The sequence below is a fragment of the Oncorhynchus tshawytscha genome, linkage group LG15 (genome assembly GCF_018296145.1).
Source record: "Oncorhynchus tshawytscha isolate Ot180627B linkage group LG15, Otsh_v2.0, whole genome shotgun sequence".
In the NCBI taxonomy this organism is placed as follows: Eukaryota; Metazoa; Chordata; class Actinopteri; order Salmoniformes; family Salmonidae; genus Oncorhynchus; species Oncorhynchus tshawytscha.
This window is the reverse complement of record NC_056443.1, coordinates 15,468,639-15,495,896: the sequence shown is the minus strand read 5'-3', so window position 1 is coordinate 15,495,896 and position 27,258 is coordinate 15,468,639. Positions and strand designations below refer to the sequence as shown.

At 42.9% G+C, this 27,258-nt stretch overlaps 1 protein-coding gene across 1 annotated transcript in view; it reads right to left on the bottom strand.

Annotated features, from left to right (window-relative positions):
• Positions 1–27,258, bottom strand: part of LOC112215068 (protein Shroom4) — an 84,259-nt gene that overhangs the window by 14,829 nt on the left and 42,172 nt on the right. The window lies entirely within an intron of this gene.

The window sequence follows — 27,258 nt, the reverse complement described above, 5'->3', positions numbered from 1 at the left end:
CTGGAGAGAGAGCGAGAACACACACACATACAGGTGAGGGATTGGCTCCCTAGTGGCGCAGCAGTCTAAGGAACTACCTCTCAGTGTTTGAGGTGTCACTACAGACACGCTGTTTCGAATCCAGGCTGTATCACAACCGGCCTTGATTGGGAGTCCCATAGGGCGGAGCACAATTGGCCCAGCGTCGTCCGGGTTTGGCCGGTGTAGGCCGTCATTGTAAATAAAAATGTGTTCTTAAACTGACTTGCCTAGTTAAATAAAGGTTAAAGAAAAAAAAGGGATAATGTAACTACAGTAGGGGTAACATGATTTGTTGGTACACCCAAAAGGAAGTCTGTGTAGACCCAAAAGGAAGTCTGTGTAGACCCAAAAGGAAGTCTGTGTAGACCCAAAAGGAAGTCTGTGTAGACCCAAAAGGAAGTACCATAAGCAGTGTATATATGCCAGGTAGGAGCCTAGAACAAACTTCAGTGAGATCCCAGGAGACTCCTGCTCATGAATGGCCCATTATTCTGAAGCTATTAATAACTTCAGAATAATGCACCGGGAATAACTCTGAAAACATTTCTCTCAGGAGAGAATTTTGACTGAATTCCGGGAATTTTGAGGAGGAAGAACCCTGATGGAAGAAGAATGAGGATCTGGCACAGTCGGAAGTCAGAACACTTTGGAAATATTTCTGTTTATGATTTATGGCCATTCATTAAAGTAAACACGATGGTTCCTAAAAAGGCTCATTTTGGATTTCTCTCAGGACGATTGTGTGTGTGTGTGTGTCCATGTGTGCACTTGTCAGAATGATTGTCTGTTCCCTGAAAATGTTCCTCTTGGTATAGTTATATAGGGAGAGAGATTTTGGAAGTTCCCAAATGGGATAGAACAAACACTATTATCATTTATTCCAGGACTATGAATGGACCTAAGATTAGTTTTGTCCCAGGACTGTTAATGGAGCCCGGATTGGGCCTGGAATGATTGATGACTATGAAAACCAAGCTAAAAAAAAAACAAAAAAACAAGAAGCGAATATAGAAAGGAAAACTAAATCTGTGTCTGGAAAAACCAGCCCAATCAGTATTTAGAGATATACTGTACTTAGAATCTGATCCATTGAACCACACTAGGATATACATGAAGAAAAGTTATTTAGAAGTATACAGCCGAAGCCAAAAATGTGAGATATTTGATATCCAAATATCTCATTTTTGTCTTCTGCAGTATAATTTGAGATAATCTACTGTACTCAGACATCTTTGTGAAATATGACGTGATGAAACAGAGTTATTAAAAAAAATATTGAAATGGAAGAAAAAAAATGTGAGATATAATGTAGTTCTACTGTACTCAGACAGAATGTGTTCCACTGACCTAGTCCTAGTGTTACATTTGTCAAGCAGCCAGATACAAAGGAACAGTTAATCGCCCTCGACATACCAAGCCACAGTTAACCTGATTAGCCAGTTAGAGACCGGAGCCAATCAGTGTCGGACACTGTCAGACATTCAGGAAATCAAATAAACTTCACAAGACAAGACAGTCCTTAGTTCTATTTATAAACATAGTCTACAGAACAGTAGCCGAATGCTTTACTCTGACTGATGGATGGATAGCAAGATAAACCATGTTCCATGGTTTATGTGTAGACATTATTTATGTTACTTTGACCCATAAAACATTGTGAATGTATGACTGCGTGAAACACTGATACAGAAAGAACTGATAATACCATATGTGGTAGAAGAAACTAGAATAGCTGACTGATACGGACTCCTAAACTAGAATAAAGTCGAAGAAACTAGATTGAAGGTCATTTACTCTCAGAGTCATAATGACACTGAGTAATGAAATTATATACACATTAAGACACACAAAAACAGAGATCAGACACACACCCAGTCACACCTTGAAGACGCCTACAAGTTCAAAGACACAAAGAGGAGTGAAGGTAGAACAGTACACACTGCACAGAGGGGAGAAGATGAATGGAAGGTAGGGGATGAAAAGAGAAAAGGAGAGGAACTAAAGGAGATGATAAGAGGAAAAAAACACCCAATACTTTCTAACTGTTCCCAAGTCAGTCTATACCATACCAGAGTGGATCCACACAGAAGAGGCCCTAGTCACACCTGATCCTAGAACTGTGTCTACTGGGTCACAGTTAGGGTCAGGCCCAATGTTAGTTCAACCATAGACTGGTCTGAGAGCAGTCCTTATAAACATGCCCAAAGATCTTCAATGCAACACAGACGACAATGGACTTAGCCCAAAGAAGGTGGTCCGGCTACTTACTACTGTTTATCAAGTCTTCAACATAACATTTCCACTGCGGTGTTCAAAAGAGGCAATACAAACTGTTGGGGTAAGAAGTTCCCTTAAATTCTCAATGCTCTTGTCTCCTTCCCGCCTTAATTAATCCAGTTCTCTGGCCTTGCTAGGTGGCTTTGGTTCTGTCTCTAGGAGTAGTCCAACAGTGCTAGCCATATTAAGAGAGTTAGGTTCTGTTTCTAGGAGTAGTTCTATCCTTCGGAGCAGCCCTATAGTCCTCTAGTAACAAAACGAGACTGTATTCAAAGTCTTCTCTCTCTCTCTGTGGTCCATCTCAACTGACCTAGACTCCAAAAAAAACAACCAACAAACCTAATCTACCCTCTTGTCCCTCTCTCTCCCTCCCTCTCACCGTCCCTCGCTTCAGTCACTTAGACCAAACATAGCTCTCTCTCTCTGCCTTTGTTTCCACCATCCTCCCTCCCTCTAAATCCCTCTCTCTCTAGGCAGAATACTGTGAGTGACTCAGGGGGAGAGGAAGAGAGAGAGAGGAACAGAAAGAGAGGCAGAGGAGGAAGCTATGTTCGGAGCAGATAAAGACGGACGCTGTTAAAATAATACCCAGAGTTCCACAGTGTTATTGTTCCACACAGGGAAATACGCAGAGGTACTTCCTGTCTAGAAGAGAGAAAGAGGGGGGAGGGAGTGGGAGGGAGAGGTAGAGAGAGAGGGAAGAGAGGGGGAGGGAGGGATAGAGAGAGAGAAGGAGGGGAGAGGGGGAAGAGGGCAGGAGTGGGAGGGAGAGAAAAAGGAAGACACCAGTTTTGGAACTACAGAAGCAACGAGAGAGAACATTTCAGAGGGGCTCAAATTCAACGGCTCCAGACACAAGAGGTATGTGGCAGGGTCTACAGTCAATCACGGACTACAGCTGCAACGGAATCATGCGGTCTCTCCTTCACTGCAGCCGAAGTGAGTAAGACATTTAAACGTGTTAACCCTCGCAAGGCTGCAGGCCCAGACGGCATCCCCAGCCGCCCTCAGAGCATGCGCAGACCAGCTGCCGGTGTGTTTACGGACATATTCAACCAATCCCTATACCAGTCTGCTGTTCCCACATGCTTCAAGAGGGCCACCATTGTTCCTGTTCCCAAGAAAGCTAAGGTAACTGAGCTAAACGACTACCGCCCGTAGCACTCACATCCGTCATCATGAAGTGCTTTGAGAGACTAGTCAAGGACCATATCACCTCCACCCTACCTGACACCCTTGACCCACTCCAATTTGCTTACCGCCCAAATAGGTCCACAGACGATGCAATCTCAACCACACTGCACACTGCCTAACCCATCTGGACAAGAGGAATACCTATGTGAGAATGCTGTTCATCGACTACAGCTCGGCATTCAACACCATAGTACCCTCCAAGCTCGTCATCAAGCTCGAGACCCTGGGTCTCGACCCCGCCCTGTGCAACTGGGTACTGGACTTCCTGACGGGCCGCCCCCAGGTGGTGAGGGTAGGCAACAACATCTCCTCCCCGCTGATCCTCAACACTGGGGCCCCACAAGGGTGCGTTCTGAGCCCCCTCCTGTACTCCCTGTTCACCCACGACTGCGTGGCCATGCACGCCTCCAACTCAATCATCAAGTTTGCGGACGACACAACAGTGGTAGGCTTGATTACCAACAACGAGACGGCCTACAGGGAGGAGGTGAGGGCCCTCGGAGTGTGGTGTCAGGAAAATAACCTCACACTCAACGTCAACAAAACTAAGGAGATGATTGTGGACTTCAGGAAACAGCAGAGGGAACACCCCCCATCCACATCGATGGAACAGTAGTGGAGAGGGTAGCAAGTTTTAAGTTCCTCGGCATACACATCACAGACAAACTGAATTGGTCCACTCACACAGACAGCATCGTGAGGAAGGCGCAGCAGCGCCTCTTCAACCTCAGGAGGCTGAAGAAATTCGGCTTGTCACCAAAAGCACTCACAAACTTCTACAGATGCACAATCGAGAGCATCCTGGCGGGCTGTATCACCGCCTGGTATGGCAACTGCACCGCCCTCAACCGTAAGGCTCTCCAGAGGGTAGTGAGGTCTGCACAACGCATCACCGGGGGCAAACTACCTGCCCTCCAGGACACCTACACCACCCGATGCTACAGGAAGGCCATAAAGATCATCAAGGACATCAACCACCCGAGCCACTGCCTGTTCACCCCGCTGTCATCCAGAAGGCGAGGTCAGTACAGGTGCATCAAAGCTGGGACCGAGAGACTGAAAAACAGCTTCTATCTCAAGGCCATCAGACTGTTAAACAGCCACCACTAACATTGAGTGGCTACTGCCAACACACTGTCAATGACACTGACTCTACTCCAGCCACTTTAATCATGGGAATTGATGGGAAATGATGTAAATATATCACTAGCCACTTTAAACAATGCTACCTTATATAATGTTACTTACCCTACATTTTTGATTTGATTTGGATTCGATCCCAGACTGTGTCACAGCCGGCCATGACCGGGAGACCCATGAGGCAGCACACAATTGGTCCAGGGTCATCCGGGTTAGGGGAGGGTTTGGCCGGCCAGGATTTCCTTGTCCCATCGCGCTCTAGTGACTCCTTGTGGCGGGCCGGATGCCTGCACGCTGACGTCGTTCGCCAGATGTACAGTGTTTACTCCGACACTTTGGTGCGGCTGGCTTCCGGGTAAAGCAAGCAGTGCGGCTTGACAGGATCGTGTTTTGGAGGACGCATGGCTCTCGACCTTCGGGACAAGACTGTAACTACCAATTGGATAACCACGAAATTGTGGAGACAAAGGGGATAAAAGATCAAGAACTCCTGCTGAAAATTCACTTTAACAACATCTAGAACAGTGGGAGAAGACAGACTCCGACTGAGAACTCTCACACACACACACACACACACACACACACACACCATATTAGTCTGAACCTGGGGTTGACGAGGATTTCCAGAGGCCACCGTCGCTGCAATCTTCATGCGTGTCTGTGTGTGTGTTTAGATTTCTTACATAATGTGCTTTCTTCAGAAGGCAGAGGGTTAACTATAGTCTCAACCCTCCTCCCCCTCTCCCTGCTCTCACCCCTTCTAGCCCCTCTCACTCTCTCCCCCCTCTACCTTTGTGTTCAGACTGAAATCATCGCACATTTGTTTGCTTTATGGGTTCTCAGTATGTGTGTGTTTCTCTACGTACCAGACTGCAATCAGGCAGTTAGTTTACTTTGTGGTCCCCCATCACACACACACCAGTTAATCAGTGCAGGGAGACTAAGGTCCATTCCAGGAGGATCTATCAGGAAGGGTGAAGTCCACTGAAGGACAATACCCTGTTTGTTACTGAGACTGTGTGTGTGGGTGTGTGTATGTACAGTTGAAGTCGGAAGTTTACATACACTTAGGTTGGAGTCATTAAAACTTGTTTTTCAACCACTCCACAAATATCCTGTTAACATACTATAGTTTAGGCAAGCCGGTTTGGACATCTACTTTGTGCATGACACAAGGAATTTTTCAAACAATTGTTTACAGACAGATTATTTCACTTATAATTCACTGTATCACAATTCCAGTGGGTCAGAGGTTTACATACACTATGTTGACTGTGCCTTTAAACAGCTTGGAAAATTACAGAAAATGATGTCATGGCTTTAGAAGCTTCTGATAGGCTAATTGACATCATTTGAGTCAATTGGAGGTGTACCTGTGGATGTATTTCAAGGCCGACCTTCAAACTCAGTGCCTCTTTTTGCTTGACATCATGGGAAAATCAAAACAAATCAGCCAAGACCTCAGAAAAATAACAGTTGACCTCCACAAGTCTGGTTCAACCTTGGGAGCAATTTCCAAATGCCTGAAGGTACCACATTCATCTGTACAAACAATAGTACGCAAGTATAAACACCATGGGACCACACAGCGGTCACACCGCTCAGGAAGGAAACGTGTTCTGTCTCCTAGGGATGAACATACTTTGGTGTGAAAAGTGAAAACCAATCCCTACAGCAAAGGACCTTGTGAAGATGCTGGAGGAAACAGGTACAAAAGTATCGACATAACCTGAAAGGCCACTCAGCAAGGAAGAAGCCATTGCTCCAAAACTGCCATAAAAAAAGCCAGACTACGGTTTGGAACTGCACATGGGGACAAAGATGGTACTTTTTGGAGAAATGTCCTCTGGTCTGATGAATCAAAAATAGAACTGTTTGGCCATAATGACCATCGTTATGTTTGCAGGAAGAAATGTGGAGGCTTGCAAGCCGAAGAACACCATCCCAACCCTGAAGCATGGGGGTGGCAGCATCATGTTGTGGGGGTGCTTTGCTGCAGGAGGGACTGATGCACTACACAAAATGGCATCATGAGGGAGGAAAATATGTGGATATATTGAAGCAACATTTCAAGACAGTCAGGAAGTTAAAATTTGGTCGCAAATGGGTCTTCCAAATGGACAATGACCCCATGCACACTTCCAAAGTTGGAATTTTTACTAGGATTAAATGTCAGGAATTGTGAAAAAGTGAGTTTAAATGTATTTGGCTAAGGTGTATGTAAACTTCCCACTCCAACTGTGCGTATGTATGTCTCCCCACTTTCTCTCTCTCTCTTTATATCTCACTTACGTACTCTCTATATCTCTTTAAAAAGAAAGGTAGTTGAAAATGCCAATGTGACAACCCCCCCAAAATGTGGAACCCTCTTCCCCATGGTTCCTGAGTTAATTAAGCAATTAAGGGTCACATTAGTGAAAGCAGGTGCTTCCACACAAGTGTGGTTCCTGAGATAATTAAGCAATTAACATCCCATCATGCTTTAGGGTCATACATAAAAATGCCAAGTTGCCCATTATTTTGGCTACCCTGGCTAGAAGAAGAGATCCCAGTGACTTTGAAAGAGGGGCCTAAAAGGAGCATAGGGGGTTTAAAGAGTGTGTGTGTCTCAGTCGCCAGATCTCAACCCAATTGGACACTGGGAGATTCTGGAGCAGTGACTGAGACTGCGTTTTCACTACCATCACCAAAACACCAAATTATAACATTTCTCGTGGAAGAATGGTGTCACATACCTCCAATAGAGTTCCAGACACTTGTAGAATATATGCCAAGGCACATTGAAGCTGTTGTCATGACCTATCCTTCTTTGTGTATAGTGAGTGTCTTCCCCCTCTCTCCCTCCTACACCCAGGTTCTGTTATCTCAGGTCATAAATTCTTGGAGGAGACTCTCCTCCTGGCCATGCAGAAAGAGACACATAGAGAGAACAAAGGAACTTATTCTACATCACAGAACTTGAGAACTGAACAATATCCATGTTTTGGAGAATGTGTAAACGGTCGGTGGAGAAGCCAGCTATGACCCGGTCCATTTTGTTTCATGTTTGTGATCTCATGAAAGACAATAGAGCCACATTACCATAACTCTGTTTATACAGCAGCCTCCGTTATGAGGTTTACGTCTAATTATTGTTTAAAATGAATGAGTAAAGATTAAACTATTTGTGAAATTATGTAATGTGATTGTAAACCGTTAATGTGAGATCCCGACAGAATAAGAGCAAATCTTAGATACTAATTACTAGTCTGCAGCTAGAAATTATGTGCCATGGGATGATTAGACCGACAACCGCCAAAACATCTTTTCTATAAGAACATTTCTGAATGGTACTTTGAAGTATCTATTCTAACCATGAGACTTCAGGGAAGCAGAGAGACACTCGGATGAACTTTCCAACAGAAGGACTGACGATTCCAACAGAGATCACGATGACACACTGGGTGTAAAAATACATTGATTGCAATTATTCCCGAATGAGTGAGCGTTCATGTGCAAAGGATTAGCATTTCAATTAATATAATTATCAACTGTGTAGTAACTCTTTTGTAATTCCCGCCCTTCTCAGTCCACACCCACTTCCATTTGTCCACCAAGCCGTCATATCGGCTTAGCCCACTAGGGAACCTCCCCTATCATTTCCTCGTAACCATATCTACTGTTTGTTTATGCATTTCTGTGATTACTTAGTTAGTTAGTAAATATATGATTAAGACAATTGGTGTATGGTTGATTCATAGTAAAGTCTGGGTTTGTGCAGGTAACCAACAATTTACGACATTTGGAATGAGACTAACGTGAGGTAAATAATAATTCCTTAATTAGAAGACTAACTGATCAGATATTAAAATATCTGAAGTTATATTAGGAAAATTATAACTTTGTAATCTGAAGATTTTCCTTTGGTGCCCCAACTTCCTAGTTAATTACATGTACATGATTAGTTTAATCACATAATAATAATTAAAGAGAATTGATTTGATAAAATAACAGTCTTCACTTTAATGATGCCAAAGACACAACAGTGTTCTGGATGCTCGTGGAGGCCCAGTGCCCTATTAAGAAACTTTATGTTGGTGTTTCCTGCCTGTATATCACCATTGTCACTCCAGAGAATAAAACATACGAGTCGTCTAGCCGCTGCCTTCAGAGAACATTCCAGTGTTCCAGTGCTGGCACGGGTTCGAATCACGCCCACACTTTTCTACCATCTCTCTTCCTTACTTTCTTGTGTGTCCTCCCCATGTCTATCCAACAAACTCGATAAAAATATATACTTAACAAAAATATAAATGCAACATGCAAAGTGTTGGTCCCATGTTTCATGGGAAATAAAAAGATCCCTGAAATTGTCCATACATACAAAAAGCAGATTTCTCTCAAATTGGCTACATCCCTGTTAGTCAGCATTTCTCCTTTGCCAAGATAATCCATCCATCTAACAGGTGTGGCATATCAAGAAGCTGATTAGAAATGACCATTACACAGCTGCACCTTGTGCTGCGGACAATAAAAGGCTGCTCTAAAATGTGCAGTTTTGTCAAACACCACAATGCCACAGATGTCTCAAATTGAGGGAGCGTGCAATTGGCATGCTGACTACAGGAATGTCCACCAGACCTGTTGCCTGAGAATTTAATGTTTATTTCTATACCATAAGCCGAGTCGAGTATGGCCTGCATACTCAGACAGGTCACCCATCTTAGAAATTGTTTCATGTTGGGTTTTATATTTTTGTTCAGTGTATATTTAAAAAACATGGGGGACCTTTTACCAGCCACAGACAGTGATCACACACACACACACTCACAGCGGTGCTATTATGTCCATTGCCATGTCTCACATTCTCACATGCAGTTGATTTGACAAGATCCTATCTCTTCCCACGAGACACACACATCTTGTAGGCATGTGTCGTATTTCAACTGTGGCAGAATCCTGCATTTAAAACACACACACACACCCTGGGTTTGATTAGTGGTAGAGAAAGTTGTGGTTTGTCCTCCTCTGGGAAATAGACTAAAGAAGAGAGGAGTTGTGTGTTGAGTTAGGGATTGTGTCCCAAATGGCACCCTATTACCTTTATAGTGCACTACTTTTGACCAGAGCCCATACGACTCTGGACAAAAGTAGTGCACTTTATAGGGAATAGGGTGCCATTTAAGACACATTCAGAGAGAGGAAGAAATAACAGGGGATGAGATGGGTTGAGTTAGAGAGAGAGGAAGAGGCATTAGGAATGGCAGGAATGCCCATTGTTTTGTCAGGAGAAGGAGGAAGGTAAAGGGGTTAGGGTATTGTTTTACCCAGTTCTTGGCACAGCAGGGGAGGTCTTGCCAATAGCCTTTGGTGAGGGGGGTGCGTGTGAAATCAACTCAAAATATTTGGTTTGATGTTTCTTAAAAATGTGATTTTCTTTTTTTACTTCCACAATTGTCCACATGCTTTTTAAAAGAGAGGTTGGAATCAAGTGTGCTGCCAAGGTACTTAAAATCAGATACCACCTGGAGCTTCTCCCCTGACACATAGACATCTGGCTCAGTAGCATCTGTTGCCCTCTTTGTGAAGAACATGCAAACAGTTTTTTTCACATTGATATGCAAACAGAAGTCACTGAGCCACTTTGTAACCTGGACCATTACAGTAGTGAGTTCTTGTGCAGCTTGTTGTTTGCATGCACATATATCACTGTATCATCTGCATACATTTGAACTTCAGATCCAGTACAGACACATCATTAATGTACAGGCTGAACAGCTACATGGATAGTTGTCAGTGCTCTATTTGTTCTAAAGCTTAGCAGGGTACATGGGGGGTAGGCATCGGTATGGTAGATTTGTTCTCACTGAAGTGTGAAAGTGTTTAGAAACATTATATTCTTATGTACAATAAAAGTGATTCCAACAACTTTGACGAGTCACAAGCTTGATTGAATCATTGCGTGCTAGGAATATGGAACCAAATACAACACTTTTGACTTATTTAATAGACATAAATTAATTTGTCCCAATAATTTTTGTCCCATAAAATGTGGGGACTATAACCTTTTTTTTTTATATAAAAACTTTTTGTACAAAAAATGTATCATCCAATATGGTTGATAATACCCTCAAATTAAAACAGACAGTCTGCACTTTAAACTCATACTCATTGTATCATTTCAAATCCAAAGTGCTGGAGTACAGAGCCAGAACATTTTTTTATTTTTATCAAAATGTGTTTTGGGGAAGAAATGTCTACTGGAACATGTGAACTTTCATTTGTCTTAAACGTGTATGCCATCTGTAAATACAAAAAAAAAAGACGGGCCAAGTCGCTATCAGTGATTGACTGAGATAATGGATGGGCTGGACATGCCAAGAGATGACTTCGGATTGGTCTGCCATGTAGCATGCTTCTGTCGATGACATGAGCTGCTCATTATGTGTAGATAATCCTGGCTACTGCAGCTTTTTTGAAAGATACACTGCTCAAAAAATAAAGGGAACACGTAAACAACACAATGTAACTCCAAGTCAATCACACTTCTGTGAAATCAAACTGTCCACTTAGGAAGCAACACTGATTGACAATAAATTTCACATGCTGTTGTGCAAATGGAATAGACAACAGGTGGAAATTATAGGCAATTAGCAAGACACCCCAAATAAAGTGGTAACCACAGACGACTTCTCAGTTCCTATGCTTCCTGGCTGATGTTTTGGTCACTTTTGAATGTTGGTGGTGCTTTCACTCTAGTGGTAGCATGAGACAGAGTCTACAACCCACACAAGTGGCTCAGGTAGTGCAGCTCATCCAGGATGGCACATCAATGCGAGCTGTGGCAAGAATGTTTGCTGTGTCTGTCAGCATAGTGTCCAGAGCATGGAGGCGCTACCAGGAGACAGGCCAGTACATCAGGAGACGTGGAGGAGGCCGTAGGAGGGCAACACCCCACGAGCAGGACCGCTACCTCCGCCTTTGTGCAAGGAGTAGCACTGCCAGAGCCCTGCAAAATGACCTCCAGCAGGCCACAAATGTGCATGTGTCTGTTCAAACGGTCAGAAACAGACTCCATGAGGGAGGTATGAGGGCCCGACGTCCACAGGTGGGGGTTGTGCTTACAGCCCAACACCGTGCAGGACGTTTGGCATTTGCCAGAGAACACCAAGATTGGCAAATTCGCCACTGGCGCCCTGTGCTCTTCACAAATGAAAGCAGGTTCACACTGAGCACATGTGACACACGTGACAGAGTCTGGAGACGCCGTGGAGAAGGTTCTGCTGCCTGCAACATCCTCCAGCATGACCGGTTTAGCGGTGGGTCAGTCATGGTGTGGGGTGGCATTTCTTTGGAGGGCCGCACAGCCCTCCATGTGCTCGCCAGAGGTAGCCTGACTGCCATTCGGTACCGAATGTATCTGGGACATCATGTCTCGCTCCATCCACCAATGCCACGTTGCACCACAGACTGTCCAGGAGTTGGCGGATGCTTTAGTCCAGGTCTGGGAGGAGATCCCTCAGGAGACCATCCACCACCTCATCAGGAGCATGCCCAGGCATTGTAGGGAGGTCATACAGGCACGTGGAGCCCACACACACTACTGAGCCTCATTTTGACCTGTTTTAAGGACATTACATCAAGGTTGGATCAGCCTGTAGTGTTTCCACTTTAATTTTGAGTGTCACTCCAAATCCAGACCTCCATGAGTTGATAAATTTGATTTCCATTGATCATTTTTGTGTAATTTTGTTGTCAGCACATTCAACTATGTAAAGAAAAAATATTTAATAAGAATATTTCATTCATTCAGATCTAGGATGTGTTATTTTAGTGTTCCCTATATTTTTTTGAGCAGAATATAACACTAGCCAGAAGTATTACTACTGCACTCAACAACTTTGCTGCCCTGAATTGTGCAGACACTATCAACGTAGATCACTGGGAACATGTTGTGATTGACTACTTTCTGCACATGGTCAGTGTGAACTGGAGTGACTTGACACAATGGGCCAAACAAGCTGTAGCTACAAACAAAACAGAAACGACACAGTCGGATGTCTTACTTAGTGACAGTGGTTCCAGTCTGCCATGAAGCGTTTATCCATGTATACAGGTAAGAGCCTGGAGACACATTTTCAGAAAGTCCTTTTCATTGCAAGTTAGTATACTGTTAGCTAGCTAGCGAACGTTAGCTTGCTGGCTCACTAGCTAACATTAAGTGTATGATCTGTGTAGTAATGTCAAATCAAAGTGTATTTGTCATGTGCGCCGAATACAACAGGTAAATGCTTACTTTCAGGCTCTAACCAATAGTGCAGAAAAGGTATTAGGTGAACAATAGGTAAGTAAATAAATAACATCAACAGTAAAAAGACAGTGAAAAATAACAGTAGCGAGGCTATATACAGTAGCAAGGCTACATACAGACACCGGTTAGTCGGGCTGACTGAGGTAGTATGTACATGTAAATATGCTTAAAGTGACTATGTATATATGATGAACAGAGTAGTAGTAGCGTAAAAGAGGGGTTGGCGGGTGGTGGGACACAATGCAGATAGCCCGGTTAGCCAATGTGTGGGCCAATGTGCACTGGTTGGTCGGCCCAATTGAGGTAGTATGTACATGAATGTATAGTTAAAGTGACTATGCATATATGATAAACAGAGAGTAGCAGCAGCGTAAAAGAGGGGTGGGGGGGCACACAATGCAAATCATCCAGGTAGCCATTTGATTACCTGTTCAGGAGTCTTATGGCTTGGGGGTAAAAACTGTTGAGAAGCCTTTTTGTCCTAGACGTTGCACTCCGGTACCGCATGCCATGCGGTAGTAGAGAGAACAGTCTATGACTGGGGTCTTTGACAATTTTTAGGGCCTTCCTCTGACACCACCTGGTGTAGAGGTCCTGGATGGCAGGCAGCTTAGCCCCAGTGATGTACTGGGCCGTACGCAGTACCCTCTATGGTGCCTTGTGGTCGGAGGCCGAGCAATACCAGGCAGTGATGCAACCAGTCAGGATGGTCTCAATGTTGCAGCTGTATAACCTTTTGAGGATCTCAAGACCCATGCCAAATCTTTTTAGTTTCCTGAGGGGGAATAGGCTTTGTCGTGCCCTCTTCACGACTGTCTTGGTGTGTTTGGACCATTCTAGTTTGTTGGTGATGTGGACACCAAGGAACTTGAAGCTCTCAACCTGCTCCACTACAGCCCTGTCGATGAGAATCGGGCCGTGCTCGGTCCTCCTTTTCCTGTAGTCCACAATCATCTCCTTAGCCATTCGTATCTCAGAAACATTCCTGGTTATAGCCCAATGTTAGCTAGCTAGCTAACATTGAACATAGTTGGTTAGCTTTAGCTAGCTGCAGATTCATACTACAGCATACATGGTGGCTAGCTATGACAATCCGTTTGTACTGTATGGTACGTTTGTAGCATTATGGTTCATTGTTTAGCAAGACAGCTACATGTCTAAACAAAAGACTCCACTCCGCCAGATGATTGCATGAGGTGATAAACCCCATCAAGGTGTTTATGGCCATCAATTGTATTTCATGAACATGTGAACATGTCTAGACAATACTGACCCATCCACTTAGCTCGATATGGCTGGTTGGTAAATATAGCATTTCTTTCACATGACCCATCAATTCAGACAACTGTGTCTGGGTAAGCATCATCCAATTATAAAATATTTTAATCGGGACACTTTCCATTTTTGATATTGCTACTATGCAAGTAACCATTTCACTGTACCGTTTACACCTTCTGTATCCTGTACATGTGATGAATACATTTTGATTGTATTTGATATAGTGTGTGTTTACCAGAGACGGTAACGTGAGGAACAACATGACCTGCACCAAAGTCATATTAGGATATACAGTACAGTGCATTCGTTAAGAATTCAGACCCCTTAACTTCTTCCTTATTATAGGCTACTACTTTCACCACTTGTAGCCTTGAAATCTTTGGTTGTTTTACTGCTCTACATTAATCACTCTGTTTAGCACATGACCTCACTGGCCTCACATCAGAACCCTTAAAGATATGGATGGGGCTTACTTTCAAAGCAGAATTCCTTTCCTATTGTTCCTCAGTGTATGATATACCATTTTGTAGCTCTGTGTCTCTGCCTTTATCCAATGTAATAAACACCATTTCAAACTTTGAAACATAAGACCAAATCGAGGTGGTCGGTCACGTTTGTCAAAAAAAAAGAAGAAAAAAAAAGAGCATAGCTGGTCTGACCAGCATGGTCTAGCAGGTTATGCTGGTTGACCAGCATGTTCTAGCTGGTCAAGCTGGTCTGACCAAGCCCATCATTTTTATATTTCCCAGCATGCTCTATTATAGTTGATTCTTAAGAACTGTTTGTTTCAATATCTTTTTTGTTTGTGGTTTTACATGTACAATGATTGATTCATTAATATAATGCTATTCAAATATAAATACAAATTCTAAACTAATATAATCTGTTGGTTGGACTTCTTGCACCCGTTACTGAATTTGGTTTTTCCAGTGTAAAGTTCCAGTTGTTGGATATCCCCACTCTGGCTGGATTCCAATAGGAATTTAGCAAGCCATTATAATGTGACTTGATGCTAATAATAACCAGTATTCAAAACATAGCAAATGTTGGTCACCAGAAAAGAACACCGTGAAGCAGGGGGTTGGCGCTCGCACACAATCGGTAAGGGTGTGTTGGTGACTTTTTAGAGTCTTCCAGCTTTGCCAATGGTCACTAGCTGTAAATACATTGTTTTGTCTTCACATGGTCCCATGGTAGTGTGTGTGTGGTCAGTTGCTCACAGTGAGCAGCAGTGGAGGGACATTCTTTACCCATCGCATCACTTCCTGTAACTCCCAATGTTTCCCTTCATGACTTCCTGTTACTTAGACAGACCTACTGTAGGATGACACACGGACACCAATCCAACCACACAGTATCTGCTACAATGTCCAAAACATGACCCCTACTGCCCACCTTATGATAAAAGGACCACACAGGACAGAGAGACGATCCCTGCACAGAACCATACCAAAGCAGGAGGTTCCCTGCACTAATTCAACCCAGAGTCGTTAGAATGGAATTGTCTGATTGGAATTAACTTATGGCTGATAGGATGAAGCCTGAATGTATAGGATTCCAAAAACTTGTACAACAGACATGTTTTCTCTTTGACACACAAACAAGACTCACGCAAACACACACACCAATATGTATTACAGCTGGCCGGTACAACGGCTTTGTCATAACAGGAAGAAGAATCCATCTACATCCCAAACGACACCCTATTACCTACACAGTGTACTACCTTTCACTAGAATTGGTTAAACATAGTGCATTAATAGGGTTCCATTTGGGATGCAGCCTAAAGAGGTATTTCAAGGTCAGAATAACCTGAAAATATCCACATTAAAAACCTCTTGCAACTCCCCCTACTTTGTGCAATTTCCGCCTGAAGACATACCCAAATCTAACAGCCTGTAGCTCAGGCACAGAAACAAGGATTTGCATATTCCTGGTACCATTTGAAAGAAAACACTCTGAAGTTTGTGTAAATGTGAATTGAATGTCAGAGAATAACACACAATAGATCTGGTTTAGATAAAACAATGAAAAAAAACACATGTTTTTTATTTTATATCATCTTTAAAATGAACAAGACAAAACAAACATTCAGATAGGATGATGGGGACAATTTCAGTGAAAAATATAAGAGGGCAACAGTACTTGTGCAAAGTTTCAGAATGATAACTTCCAAAATGATTGTGCTACATGACATTTATCATGAAGTCACCAAGGTGTCCCACACAAGTAGCCCAAATGTACCCAAGTGGCCAAATTGGTGAAGGTATACATTTTGAAACAAATAACTATGTACAAAATACCAAAATGGTATTCTAACACACCCCCCACAAAAAAAATATGAAAAAATGGAAGAAAAAAACCATGGAAAGAATAATAATTATTGATTAAAAAAATATGAAAAAAATATATATATACATTTACAAAATAACATGGGTAACTATTTACACACTTTCAATATTTGGAAGACCCTCAGTCCTCTATCAGATCAAATCTATTTATATAGCCCCAGCCTAAATCCCCAAACAGCAAGCAATGCAGGTGAAGCACGGTGGCTAGGAAAAACTCCCTAGAGATCACAGTGGTTGTAGAGGGTGCAACAGGACAGCACCTCAAGAGTAAAAATGAACAGTTTAGGGTTCCATAGCCGAAGGCAGAACAGTTGAAACTGGAACAGCGGCAAGGTCAGATGGACTGGGGACAGCAAGTAGTCATCATGCCAGGTAGTCCTGACGCATGGTCCTAGGGCTCAGGTCCTCCGAGAGAGAGAAAGAGAGAATTAGAGAGAGCATACTTAAATTCACACAGGACACCAGATAAGACTCCCATTCGGAGTCAGTGTCACTGTGAAAGAAAATGTTCAGTTAGAATAGTTTCACATATGAGCCCTGTATCAACAGGTATAATAAACAGATATATATAGAGTTTAAGGTTGAAGGTTGAATATATTAGGTTGAATATATTATTATATTATTATTACCTGCTAGATCTACTGTCTCTTTTATATTATGACATTTCAGCTAGATCTACTGTCTCTATTATATTGTGAGAGACCAGCTAGATCTACTGTCTTTATTATATTACAACAGACCAGCTGTATCTACTGTCTCCATTTCACTTTGGCCATTGATGTGGTCTTGCCCTTTCATGTGGGTTGGGGTGGGGTGGCAGACACACGCATCTCACATTTCATGACATTACATGTTTATATATTGCTTCTAAAATAAAATAAAAATCACAAATAATATTTTATATTATTAATTTCAAACAAGGGCATTAGCATGATAAGAACTTACCAGTCCAAAACGATGTCCTCTCCCGTTCAAAAAATATTCCTCCACAATCGCTAAATGAAGCATCCTACAACAATCTCTGTCTCACCTTCCCAATCAATTTATTCTAAAATTGTGTGTACATATGTATATCTAGACTTAGATTTAGCTTTCCCGGACTTAGTCGTCATAATGATTGATATATAAACAGCTGAATCTGCACGTTCACCATACACTGCAGTGCGTAATATGCGTAGCTTCTTCTGGTATGAAACTTCACTAGCGAATTACTCACTTTACGCTGAAGCTTACTACATGGGTTGGTCTTGCAACACATAAACATGGCGTATTGCCATTTAGCTCAGCTCATTGGCTATCTACCCAGCTGGATTTCAAGACGATCAGTGGTCATTGGGTTAAAAGACAGTCAATCAACGAAACAGCAGGCAAATCATTGGTGCACAATGATGTCATGACTTGTTGTCTTCAAATCGGTTTCTTTCAGTCAATACGTCCCGCGAAATGGCCCATCACGTTTGATTGTGTTACAAACAAACCAGTTGATTACAGTGAAACCAAACATGACTGGAAAAGTCACGTTCTGTGTGGGTTATTTACCTGGAATGTGCCGTCGAAAATGGAATGAGACGGAATTCACGACACAAGCGGTTCACAAAATGTTTCGTGTTAGGCTATGAAAACGGATTTTATCAAACAAAAGACCATTAATTGTGTAACAATGAGCATTGGAATTGCAAACAGACGAAGATCGTCAAAGGTAAACGATTTATTTTAAAGCAGTTTGTGATTATGTTACGCCTGTGCTGTTTAAAATGTTTGTTTTTTTATGGGGCTCTATGCTCAGTAATCGCATCGTATTCTTTCGCAGTAAATCCTTTTTAAAATCTGACAACACGGTTGGATTAGCAAGATTCTAGGCATTCGATACATGTGAGACACTTGTATTTTCATAAATGTTTAATATGACTATTTATGTAGAGATCACCGTATGTTGTGGAATTTCAGCCCGCTAGCGGGTTCCGTGCGCAGAGAGGTTAATTTCCTTTGCGCTTACACACACACACTGGAATATGATCCCCGATTCATCCAATGGCATTGAGGAGTATACCACATCAGTCACCGGCTTCATCAATAAGTGCAGACGACATCATCCTCAAAGTGACCATACATACATTTCCCAACCAGAACCATGGATTATAGGCAACATCCGCACCGAGCTAAAGGCTAGAGCTGCCGTTTTCAAGGAGCAGGACACTAATAAAAAAATCCCACTATGCCCTCAGACGAACCATCAAAAAGGGCAAAGTGATAATACAGGACTGAGATTGGGGCGGCAGGGTAGCCTCGTGGGGCAGCAGGGTAGCCTAGTGGTTAGAGTGTTGGACTAGTACCCGAAAGGTTGTAAGTTCAAATCCCAGAGCTGACAAGATACAAATCTGTCATCTGCCCCTGAACAGGCAGTTAACCCACTGTTCCTAGGCCGTCATTGAAAATAAGAATTTGTTCATAACTGACTTGCCTAAAAGGTAAAAAAAAAAAAGATTGAATCCTACCACACCAGCTCTGACACTTGTCGGATGTATCAGGGCTTGAAAAATACTACAAAGGGAAAACAAACCTGATGACAGAAAAGAGGTTGATGATGACTGGAAATCAGTGGGGAAGCATGTATCAGTCTAAATTACAGGTGAAACTCCAATGAGTGACAAACAGACCATCACAACACTGTCATAGCAACACAAATAATCCCCTCACACTGGTGAGAAACTCCCTCTGAGTAACACACACATAGACACAATGTGACGCGCGCACGCACTTACACCACACCACTCACACACCCCTGTTTGATACTGTTGATTAACTGCTTCCCAGACTAGCCTCCTTCTTAGCTTTTGGCGGTGAGAGGGCAGTCCACCACAAACAAACTCCGTTGTCGGGTGTGCGTCTGGTATCAATATAGATGTGTGTTTTATGTATGTGAGTGTATGACTGTCAGTCTCCTTCAGATGTTTAACCAGTCTCCTTAGTACACACACACACACACATCTGTTTATAACCTTTTCTTGAGAAAAGTTAAAAGGTATCAGAGACTGTCAAACATGTTTAAGATAATGGATCTTAAAGGGATACTTCAGGATTTTGGCAATGAGGCCCTTTATCTATGCCACGTCCTGACCTTAGTTAGCGCAATAACTGTAAATCTATGGTATCCGCTTAATTTAAAAAAGATTGGAGCACCATATGAAATTTCAGAGGAGCAGACATATTGTGATTGATTGATTGAGATACTTTTGAAGCAAATGGTGTGAAGATGGCGGTGACAGACATGGTAGGTCTGCTTCTAGCTCCTCAGCAACTATTTAGTTTTTTTGTGTGTTATTTCTTACATTAGCCCAGAACGTTTTTTGTGTTATTACATACAGATGGAAATAACTCACAAGCATTTACGACCAGAAAAACAACTTTCCCGAATTGGACACTTTGTTCATACCCCCCAGGGCAATTGAACTTAACCCAGAGTTATTCGGAGTGAACTTCTAGTCTGACTCAGGGGGTGTGAACACCATCCACTGCTTCCGAGTATATTAATCGCTAATGTTCAGTCCCTGGACAATAAAGTAGACGAGCTCAGGGCAAGGATCTCTTTCCAGAAAAACAGTGACTGTAACATACTCTGTTTCAGGGAATCATGGCTCTCACTCGATATAATGTCGCAGTCCATACAGCCAACTGGGTTCTCAGTACATCGCGCAGACAGGAGTAAAGAACTCTCTGGGAAGAAGAAATGCAGTGGTGTATGTTTCATGATAAACAACTCATGGTGTGATTGTGATAATGTACAAAAAAGTCCTATTGTTCACCCGACCTAGAATACCTCAATCAAATGCCGACCGTATTACCTCCAAGAGAATTCTCTTCGGTTATAGTCACAGCCGTGTATATTCCCCCTCAAGCTGATACCACGACGGCCCTCAAGGAACTGCACTGGACTTTATGCAAACTGGAAACAACATATCCTGAGGCTGCATTTATTGTAGCTGGGGATTTTAACAAAGCACATTTGAGGAAAATGCTACCGAAGTTCTATCAACACATTGCCTGTAGTGCTCGCGCATCAAAAACTCAACCATTGTTACTCCCCCTTCCAGGATGGCCACAAGGCCTTCACCCGCACTCCCTTCTGCAAATGAGATCACGACTACATCCAACAGGATATTAAAAACTGTAATATCTTGTATTTCACCGATTCAAGGCTGAACGAAGCACGGATAATATACAGTGGGCTGGGTTTTCCGGACAGAACAGCTATGTCTGGTAAGACGGGGGGGTGGGGGTGTGTGTCTATTTGTCAATAACAGCTGGTGCACGATGTCTAATATTAAGGAAGTCTCAAGGTATTGCTCGCCTGAGGAAGAGTACTTTTTTATATTTTAAGTTGACTGAGGACACATTCTCATTTTCAGCAAGGACCTGGGGAATAGTTACAGGGGAGAGGGGGATGAAGAGCCAATTGTAAGCTGGGGATGATTTGGTGACCATGATGGTATGAAGGCCAGATTGGGAGTTTAGCCAGGACACCGGGGTTAACACCCCTACTCTTACGATAAGTGCCATGGGATCTTTAGTGACCACAGAGAGTCAGGACACCCGTTTAATGTCCCATCCGAAAGACGGCCCCCTACACAGGGCAATGACCCCAATCACTGCCCTGGGGCATTGGGATATTTTTTTTAGACCAGTGGAAAGGGGGCCTTCCTACTGCCCCTCCAACACCACTTCCAGCAGCATCTGGTCTCCCATCCAGGGACCAAACAGGACCACCCTGCAGTGGGATGCAGGGTAGTACCTCATGATACGCTGTAGATCACACTATCTACCAAGAGTTTATCTATATTTTTCATAGCCGTCTTTTACTTCCACAAACCGATGCTGGTACTAAGACCGCACTCATCGAGGCCATAAGCCATAAGGCCATAAGCAAACAAGAAAATACTCTACCAGAAGCGGCGCTCCTATTGGTCGGGGACTTTAATATAGGCAACCTTAAAAAAAACTTTAGACCACTTTTACTTCACACACAGAGATGCATACAAAGCTCTCCCTCACCCTACATTTGGCAAATCTGACCATAAGTCTATCCTCCTGATTCCAAGCAAAAACTAAAGCAGGACGTACTTGACTCACTCAATACGGAAGTGGTCAGATGACGCGAATGCTACACTACAGGACTGTTTTGCTAGCACAGACTGGAATATGCTCCGGGATTCATCCAATGGTAATGAGGAGTCTACCACCTCAGTCATCGGCCTCATCAATAAGTGCATCGACGACGTCATCCCCACAGTGACCATACATACATATCCCAACCAGAAGACATGGGCAACATCCGCACTAAGCTAAATGCTAGAGCTACCGCTTTCATGGAGCAGGACACTAATCCAATTATAAGATTTGTGAAATATGCCCTCAGACGAACCATCAAACAGGCAAAGCATCAATACATGACTAAGATTGAATCCTACTACACTGGCTCTGATGCTCGTCGGATGTGGCAGGAACCACAAACTATTACGGACTACAAAGGGAAACCCAGCCGCAAGTTGCCCAGTGACGTGAGCCTACCAGATGAACTAAATGCCTCTTATGCTTGCTTCGGGGCAAGCAACACTGAAGCATAAATGAGAGCACCAGTGGTTCCCGACAACTGTGTGATCATGCTCGCTGTAACTGATGTGAGCAATACCTTTAAACAGGTCAACATTCACAAGGCTGCAGGGCCAGACGGATTACCAGGATGTGTACTCAGAGCATGCGCCCTCAGAGCATGCGCGGAACAACTGGCAAGTGTCTTCACTACATTTTCAACCTCTCCCTGCCTGAGTCTGTAATACCTACATGTTTCAAGCAGACCACTATAGTCCCTGTGACCAAGAAAGCAAAGGGAACCTGCCAAATGTATTACCGCCCCATAGCACTCAAGTTGGTAGCAGTGACGTGCTTTGAAAGGCTGGTCATGGCTCACTTCAACACGATCTTCATCCCGGACACTCTAGACCAGGCCTGGGCAAAGGCCGGCCCGGGGGCATATGCGGCCCGTGACCTGATTCAATATGGCCCGCGAAATCATGCTCAGATCAAAGAATTCGCAATAGTAAAGTTTTGAAAAAAGGAATTTGTTATTCAAATTAAAATGCCCAATGAATACTCGCCTGTGTAATGATTTAACTCCCACCGCTTGTGGGACATCTATTTTACACGTATAAATAACAACTGAATGAGAACAGACAGCGACTGACAGGTTGACACACATCACAGTTACAAAAAGTAGCTAGCAAGAAATTGCGCAAAAATGAGTTTTTCAAATATTTAAAAGAAAAGGAAAGTCGACACTGAATGTAGGGTGTTCCAGCAAGAGTGGACATCGAAATATGTATTTATTGAGGTATCAGGGAAAGCTGTGTTCTTAGTGTGCAAAGAGAACATTGCTGTCTTGAAAGACTACAACTTGTGCCGACACTTCCAGACAGAGCATGCAGAGAAATATAGGAATATGTCTTCTGAGCAGAGGGCAAGTGCATTGAAAGAGTTGCTTTCTCAGTTGCAAAAGCAGCTTGGACTTTTCACAAAACTGCATTCCAACAAAATTGCTAAACATAGCAAGCCATTCGCTGAGAGTGAATTTATTAAAGAATGTTTAATCGACTCTGCAGCAATACTTTGCCCTGACAAGAAATAGCTGTTTGAAATGTTTCCCTGTCAAGACGAACAGTGACACAGAGAGAATATGGAACAGTTGAAAGACAAGGTAAAGGATTTCACCTATTTCTCCTTGGCCCTGGATGAGAGCAGTGATGCATGTGACACAACGCAGTTGTTGATATTCTTACGAAGCAGAACCCCAGACTTTGAAATTACAGAGCAGCTTCCTTCAGTGCAGTCAATGAAGAGCACAACCACAAGGAAATATTTATTGTGTGGCAAAGCTGGGACTGAGTTTTGAAAAGTTATCCAGCGTGACCACTGATGGTGCCATAACTTGAAATGAAAAAATGTTGGCCTTTTGAAAAGGATACAATATCAAGTAGCTGAGCTGAGCTGAACCCAGATCAGAAAATTATTTTCCTGCATTGCACTAGTCAACAGGAGGTGCTCTGTAAATGTGTTCTGAAAATGAGCCGTGTTGTGGACACAGTCATACTAAAGTGGTAAACTTCATAAGAGCAAAATCATTTTAATTTTAATTTGAATAACAAACCACAGGAGGTTCGTCTCACTGTTGGAAGAGTCAGAGTCGGGTCATGCAGATCTCCCCTAGCACACAAAAGTGAAATGGCATAATTTGGGGAAGGTTCTTAAAAGGGTGTGGGACCTGAAGTTGGAGATGCTGAATTTTTGCAAATATGTGGATTTCCCCTCAACTGCAAGATAAATGGTTGGCTGATTTTGCATTCACCGTGGACATCATGGCCCTCATGAAGGAAATTAATTCCAAACTACAAGGGAAGGGCCTTTTTTCACATCAGAAGTACAGCCTTGTCAAAGCCTTCAAGTGAAAATTACTCCTCCTGACCCGCCAAGTAGAACCCAACAATCTCACCCACCTTCCAACACTACCAGTCTGTTCAATATCATATGACCAGTGGGAGAAGTATACATCGCTGCTGCGTGCTTTGAACGGTGAGTTCTCATCATTTTGAGGATGTTCTCATCATTTAGCAATGTACTGGTCTGTATTTAAATTGCATTAGCAGTCCTTTTTATGCACTTGCCTTGGGCCTTGGAGGGCAGTTCCATCACGTTGGCTCAATGTCTGTGTTCATGTGGCGTGGTTACTGACTTGGTAAATGTTTATATGAAAGAAATTGACATTTAGAAGGCTAAAATCACATTTCATCTTCACACAAATAGTTTCATATTTAATCATATAAGGTTTACCATTTTTATATGTAAATCTGATAACTGGGACGTATACATTTGTAGAGTTACAGTTATTTAGTTATAGCATCCTTAAAAACGTCTTAAGGATCCACCCTTTTTTTCAATTTTCGCCTAAAATGACATACCCAAATCTAACTGCCTGTAGCTCAGGACCTGAAGCAAGGATATGCATATTATTGATACCATTTGAAAGGAAACACTGAAGTGGAAATGTGAAATGAATGTAGGAGAATATAACACATTAGATCTGGTAAAAGATAATAAAGAAAAATCATGCACTCCCAGGTCTCCATGTTAGACAACAAATGTTCGTTTTGTTCGATAAAGTTCATCTTTATGTCCAAATACCTCCTTTTTGTTTGCACGCTTAGTCCAGTAATCCAAATGCACAAGGCGCGGGCAGATGAAGTCCAGATGAAAAGTCAAAAAAGTTCCATTACAGTTTGTAGAAACATGTCAAACGATGTATAGAATCAATCTTTAGGACGTTTTTAACCATACATTCTCAATAATATTCCAACCGGACAATTCCTTTGTCATTAGAAATGAAAGGGAACGGAGCTCGTGCTCACGGCCACGCGCGTGACTAAACTGGTTCAAACAGCTCTTATTCGCTCCCATTTCATAGTAGAAGCCTGAAACAACATTCTAAAGACTGTTGACATCTAGTGGAAGCCTTAGAACGAGCAATCTGACCCCATAGACACAGTATGGCTAGGTAATCACTTGAAAAACTACAAACCTCAGATTTCCCACTTCCTGGTTGGATTTTTCTCAGGTTGTCGCCTGCCATGTGAGTTCTGTTATACTCCCAGACATCATTCAAACAGTTTTAGAAACTGTTAGAAACTAGTGTTCTCTATCCAAATCTAGTAATAATATGCATATCCTAGCCTCTGGGCCTGAGTAGCAGTTTACTCTGGGCACGCTTTTCATCCGGAAGTGAAAATACTGCCCCCTACACCAAAGAAGTTAAATGTTTTGTTGTACGTGTGTGTTTATGCTTACATAAGCGCACATGTCAAGGGAAAGAAAACCAAGTATCCTGGTAGGTTGCAACCTGTTCCGATTGAGTCTGACTTCATCAGATAACTTTCATATCAATGCCTAGAGGTCAGTAAGAATTGATGTCAATCTCAAGACATATGTTAAGGGGACCCGTAGTAGTTTTACTAGAAGTCACTACGTCTTATGCCATTGTAGTGGCGATAGGTATGACGGAGTCTATTTCATAGCTATGTTATCTATGGAGGAGCTAACCTCGTATGTGGCGTGATCATGGTTCATGACTTCTAATAACTTTCCCCCTGAATGGAAGGTTCTATTTTTTAGTGGCACGTGTGTTAACCATGAGAAGAGTGTTCTGGAGATTCCCTTACACGTGTTGCAATCTGAGTGACTACTAACTCCTCTGTTACTGTTAACAAGTCAACTTGCGATTGATAGGTCTCTAACCTTCTTACTGATTGTGGCTGGACTGACTGTACTGGCAATGGTACTGGTACTCAAGGGGACCAGTTATTCTACAGACTTATTCTTAAATGTTATCCTACTGCAACACATGTTTAAAGCATTTTACTAGTTGCAATTGTAGTTGAAATGATTAATGATTATTGTTACCATTTGATTTGGAGGTTGAAAGTCCACAGGACTTCTTTCCTGACCAATGTGGTACTCCTCAGTGATATCTTAGATGTGTTCTAAGGTTATCCCTGTACGGGTTGTCAGCAGCCACGTTGTTATTAGATTGGTTTCAACCAACCTTTCAACCAAATCTCCTAGTGTTTGTGCTTCAAAATGCTCAGTGGCTGTCGAGGCCCGTCAGTCAGCACAGCGTCCACGTGTGGCAACTATTCCAGTACCTGCAAACTGAGACGAGATATCTGTCTGAGATATCGCACAGTGTTTCACCAGTGGGAGTCATCGGGTCAGTTGCGGGACTGACAGCATTAGTGTCATTGTAAGGGGTTTCAGGCCCCCTTAAAGCGGAAGATGTATCCTTGGAAGCAGAGTACACACTGCACATCGATGCTTTTACTGCCAAGACGGCCGCATGTGCTTGCAAAGTGTCCGAAGGACAAGAGAAGTTCATCTCAACTACAGTATTGCACAACTCCAAGGAGGAGGGAAGTTGCTCATTCACAGAGATTGCTGGCTCTGCTTGAAATCATGAAAATAGTGGTCAATCAGGTTTGCTGATGGAATGTGTCGAGATAGCATTATATCTTCTTGGGTTGGATTCTGTACCAAGAGGTTTCAAAAGTATTTTTCTCAAGGGGTGCTGTCAACAGATACCCCTCGTGGATGACTGCGTTGCAGCTAGCGTTAGGAGAAGACAGTGTGGTTACTGGAGACGGCACTGTGACCATACGTGATTAGTTTTCCAATCCATCAGTGGGAATAAACAGTTCATCAAGTCTGCTCCGAGCAGCAGATGTTCAGTTGCGAGGCTGGTAACATACACAGGGTGAACAAGCGAATACATCCTGGAAGTGTAGTTTCAGCATGGGTCTCAATGTGATAGGCAAGGTAGTCTGAGTGAAATCTCGAAGTGCAGCGTCACATCGTTCCCTTTTTATCCAATGTTGGCTTAAAAGCCCTTTTGAGATCATTGAACAACATTTGAGAGATGAGTGATATTGTCGAGCCCAAATCAATTAGCGCATGACAGGTTAAGCAGTCCTCCAGGACTGTTTCCAGGTATGGCATCTGAGTTGCATGTAGTGGGTATATTCCCCACAAAGTGGAGTGGTTGTTCGCAACGACGTGATGTGTCATTTCTGTTCATGGTGAAAGCAGATCGACTTATCGTGTTTTGCGTGGACG